Below are 5,626 nucleotides of genomic sequence, written 5' to 3' on the forward strand. Positions count from 1 at the left end.
AAGAATATATGTATGCATATATGAGTGTGTGTGTATGTATACATATATTCATATATGTATATATATGTGCGCATATATATATATATATGTATGAACTTAGGTATATATGAGCATGTATGTGTGTACATATCTGAGTGTAAGTATATGTGTGTGTGCACATATGTGTATGTATATGTATGTATGTATTTGTGTATCTATGCATGTGTAGAAATGTATGATTGTATGTATATATGTAAGTATAAATGTGTGTGTAAAAGTATGTATGTATGTGTATAAGTATATGTATGTATGTATAAAAGTGTGTGTATGTATGTGTATAAGTATATGTATGTATGTATAAAAGTGTGTGTATGTATGTATGTATATATGTTATGTTTGTGTGTAAAAGAAAAATCAATAAACTAATCAATAACAGAAAAGCTACAGAAATAAATAAAAGAAATGCCAATTTCCTGACATCTGTCCAAAACCAGGCGTGGACACATGGACACACGATTTGTATGACCACCTGGATGGTGGTGGTTGTGGTGGTGGTAGTGATAGTGCTGTTGGCTACTGTGGCTATGGTAGTCACAGTGCTTATAAAGATGGTGGTGGTGGTGGTGGTGGTCATAGTGACTTTGGTTATGATGGCGATGGTGGAGGACAAGGTAGTGGTGATTGTGATAAAGATTTTTGTGGTGGCAGTGGTGGTGATGATGATGACAATACATACATATATATATATAGTTTTAAGGAAAAGAACCAAGGTTCATGAACTCATCAATGAAAATCCACTGTCACATATAGAAAAATTAATAAGTAAAAGCACAATAAATAAGTATAATACAAAGTAAATATCATAAGATAATGATAATAACACGACTACACGTGTTTCATAACCAATTTTCAAATAGAAAGAATATTTAAATCGATTAAAACTATCGAAAATATATATATATATATATCCATTGGTGTTAATGAACAAAAGAAAAAGTTCTTCATACCAGGCATGGCTGTGTAGTAAGAAGCTTCCTTCCCAACCACAGGTTCCGAGTTCAGTCCCACTGTGTAGCACCTGGGGCAAGTGTTTTCTACTATAGCCTCAGGTTGACCAAAGCCTTCTGAGTGGATTTGGTAGATAGAAACTGAAAGAAGCCCATCACATATATATATGTGTGTATATGTTTATGTCTGTGTGTATCTGTGTTTGTCCCCCTGTCATTGCTTGACGACTGATGTTGGTGTGTGTGTTTACATCCCCAAAACTTAGTGGTTCAGCTAGAGAGAATAAGTACTAGGTTTACAAAGAATAAGTTCTGGGGTCGATTTCTTTGACTATCGGTGGTGCTCCAGCATGGCCTCAGTCAAATGACTGAAACAATTAAAAGAATAGAAGAATACCATGATAGAAAATAATAATAATTTATGTGAATTGATCAAATTGACAACTACACTGAAGTTTCTCCATCATTAATTCAATTCATCAGATGGAATAAACAGGATAAGAAAACAGACGTCCTCTCACAAGAGTAACTGGACTTAAGCATATAATTGATGTACAAGAACCAGAGGGAAGAGTATGATTTACTAGTCATCTGTTAGCAACAAAATAGAAGTAGACTTTACTCCTGAATCAGCAGGAAAAAAAAAAAGAACTGAAGAAATAGTTTTAAAGGAAAGAGAGTGTGAAAAATGATGCCATATGAGTTGTAATTGGAGTAGAAATATTATTTCAGCTCTTGGAGGTTATTGCTAACTGGCAGCATAGTAGATATGGTAGAAGGAAGGCGAAACAGGAGAATGGATTTAGTTCCCAAGAGGTTAAATAATGAAATAAACTGCTGCCACGGAAGGGAATGGCTATGGTGATGCCTTCCATGGTGCTAAGAGTCATACCGACCTCAGATTTGATTATCAAACATCCAAACGAAAAATCTATACCAAAATGTAATACTAGGAGCACACTATAGTTTGGAGTATGCAGGTTTATGCGTGCACTATTTACTTTGGGACACTAGGGGGCATAGATTGTTTTCACCATCTCAGTTTATCACCTGTTGATCTTTGTGTCAAGTGTTCATTTGGCAACGATGGTGACATCACCATAAATTATGCAGAATCTTAGTGCGATCTAGTGTAGAATCCGCAATTTGGGTTTCTCACATTTGCAGCATATCTGCAATACGGTATAATGCTAGGTTTGCTTTAGCATAATAGTGTATCATTATTTTGTTTCATCATATAATGAGATTCATGCTGCATAAATCCAGATATCAAATCCAAGTACTAAAAGCTGAATGCAAAGTACAAACATTAATATTCAAAATGCACAACGATAAGGGTACATAAATCAGAATGTAACAGATATAAATATTTTTTAAAAGACCTTTGAGCAATCATCATCATCATCATCATTTAACTTCCGCTTTCCATGCTAGCATGGGTTGGACGATTTGATTGGGGACTGGCGAACTGGATCGCTACACCAGACTCCAATCTGATCTGGCAGAGTTTCTACAGCTGGATGCCCTTCCTAATGCCAACCACTCCAAGAGTGTAGTGTGTGGTTTTTACATGCCACCAGCATGAGGGCCAGTCTGGTGAGTGAGAATTTATTAAAAATATGCAAGGTAAAGTCAATAAAGACAAAGGCAAGATATTATATTGCCCTTTATAGGATATCTATTGCTTCTATCATTATTTTGGAATGCTTTCTTTTATCAAATATAAGATAGAAAATAAAGGAGTCCAGAGAAAAAGTGTTATTGCTGGCAGGCCATTCTAATGAGTTGTGAACTCAGAAGTAAGGGTGCCAAAGTAAGCATGATGAAGACTTTTTATTTCACCAAGACAACACTCAACTATGCTGCAACAATGCACGAGTTTCCTGACTCAGAATTGCCTCAACAAACATGGACAAGTGAGTGGGGTAAAGTTAAATAACAACCATGATTTCAGGTGTTATCAAAGATAAAATGTTTCCAAGAATATCTTAAACAGTTCTGCTACAAGGGTATTCATTCATAAGACAAACCTTTAAAAGAAATTTATGACAATATAATGTCCTCTGAATCAAGCTGTGTTTATGAATGTATAAATACCAGTGAAGGAAAGTCAGCTTAACAGATTGTATTTCATTAGAATTTGAGAGATTAAAAACTTGTTTAATTGCAATAAATATGAATAAGTATATCAGCCTTGATCTAATTTAATTCAGTTATTGCCATAACCATAACTTAGTATTCATCAGCATGTTGCCTTTATTTTCTCATGATAAAGACTACATACATAGTTTTACACCTGATACATGTGTATGTGTGTGTGTGAGGTTGCTCTTGAATGCTACAGATAGCATCTATCTCAGTGCAACCTGTTGTATGGTTGGGCCATAGGCAACTAAACTGGCAACATCACCAAAGTTGCTTGGTGAGTAAGGTGGTTTTTGAAGGTCCTACAGGATAGAAAATAACACCTGCCGAAGGATGAATGACCTGAAGAATCAATGACTATCCAGTAACATGATACCTTGGAAGTGCAACAAATAAAGATAGAACATTAAATTCAGATATATCTCTTAGGATTCAAAATCCAACAAAATCTTTTGGTAGTTTAGAGTTTCAGGGTTTAATCACACAGACATATTAACATTTAAACAAAAGTATCTGTTTTCAAATCTTATGTGTTATCCTCTTTTCTATACTGCCCTGGGCATGTTACAAACATCATTTCAGACTCCTGCAACAATTCCATTGAAAATTCTTGTGCCATATTTTTTTCTACTCTAGGCAAAAGGCCCGAAATTTTGGGGTGGGGGGGCCAATCGATTAGATCAACCCAAGTACACAACTGGCACTTAATTTATCAACCCCGAAAGGATGAAAGGCAAAGTCGACCTTGGTGAAATTTGAACTCAAAACGTAAAGACAGACAAAATACCAGGTATGACTATGTGGTAAGAAGTTTGCTTCCCAATCTCATGGTTCCAAGTTCGCTCCCACTGCGTGGCACCTTGGGCAAGTGTCTTCTACTACAGCCTTAGGCCAACCAAAGCCTCATGATTGAATTCAGTAGATGGAAACTGTAAGAAGCCCATCATAAATGTGTGTGTATTTGTGTGTGTGTGTATGTCTTTTTGTTTGTGTTTGTCTACTACCACTTAACAACTGGTGTTTATGTCCCCACCACTTAGTGGTTCAGCAAAAGAGACCAAAGTAATAAGTACCAGGCTTTTACAGAAAAAAAAAAGTACTGGGGTCAATTCATTCAGCTAAAAGTTCTTCAAGGCAGCGCTCCTGCATGGCCATAGTGTAATGACTGAAACAAGTAAAAGATAAATGCACTCAGTAATAGTAGTAGTAGTAGTAGCAGCAGCAGCAGCAGCCGGAACATACAACCCACTCCCTCATTGTGAGTTTGTTCCAAGTAAAATATACTTATAGATTTCTGAGAAAAATATCTGTAAATCAGTTTGTCTGTCTGTCTGTCTGTCTGTCTGTCTGTCTTTCTATTTACCCACCTACTTATCTAGTGTGTGTGTGTGTCTGTCTGTCTATCTATCTGTCCATCTGCCCGTCTATCTATCTATCTATCTATCTATCTATTTATCTACCCATCTATCTATCTATCTACCCATCTATCTATCTATCTATCTATCTGCCCGTCTATCTGTCTGTCTATCTATCTCTCTCTCTATCTATCTATCTATCTACCACCTACATATCTACCCATCTATCTAGCTATTTATCTTTCTCCTTCTCCTTTTCATTTTCTCCCTCACTCTCTCGATATCCTCCCTCCTTCTCTTCACCTCTCACTCATCCTTCTTCCCTCTTTCTTTCTCCATGTCTTCCCTCCCTCTCTTCACTCCACCCCTCCCTCGCTCCCCATCTTACTCATAACCAACCTTAAACAGGGATTCTTATTCCCACAAACATTGCAATAGATGGAGAAGGGCTGAAGGCCCTGCAATCTCACTGCCATGTACTTGGGTGTGACTGTGAGTGAGTATGTGTGTGTGTAAGTATTGTGTGCGTGTATGAGTGCGTACATGAGTAAATATGTGTGTGTGTCCATTTACTTCTTCATAAGTCATCAAGTTTCCAGTCAACAAATTATGAAACAGGTTCTCTCTTTCCCACCACCACCACCACCTTTCCATCTCTCTCTCTTTCCCCCGATCCCCATCTCTCCTCTTTCTCCACTTCACCCCTCTATTTTAACCAGGAAACATCAATCAATGTTCTTTTGTTTTCACCAACATTTCCTCAGAGTCATACAAATTGTTTTTTGTTTTGATCGACCAGCCTGCTGGAAATAGCAGCCAAATTCCACCAAAAACAACACTCAACCATCCTAAAAGATGAAAGACATGCTGAGCGATGTAGTCTCAGAATATAAAAATGAAAAGAAACGCAAAAAAATGACGAGAGAGGGATGACTGAAAATTGTTTTCAAAAATTCTCTGAAAATTCTTCAAAAATCATGCTTGTATGATGCCAAATTTTCTATATGCTCTTGAGATGCCAGAATATCTGGAACTGCCCCTTTCCACCATCTTGAATAAGAAAGGGACCTTTACGTTAGTGTAATTTTATATAGTTTTACTTCAACACTTCTGTTGCTTATTTTGATATATATATATATA

The sequence above is a fragment of the Octopus bimaculoides genome, chromosome 24 (assembly GCF_001194135.2).
Source record: "Octopus bimaculoides isolate UCB-OBI-ISO-001 chromosome 24, ASM119413v2, whole genome shotgun sequence".
NCBI classification, from domain to species: Eukaryota; Metazoa; Mollusca; class Cephalopoda; order Octopoda; family Octopodidae; genus Octopus; species Octopus bimaculoides.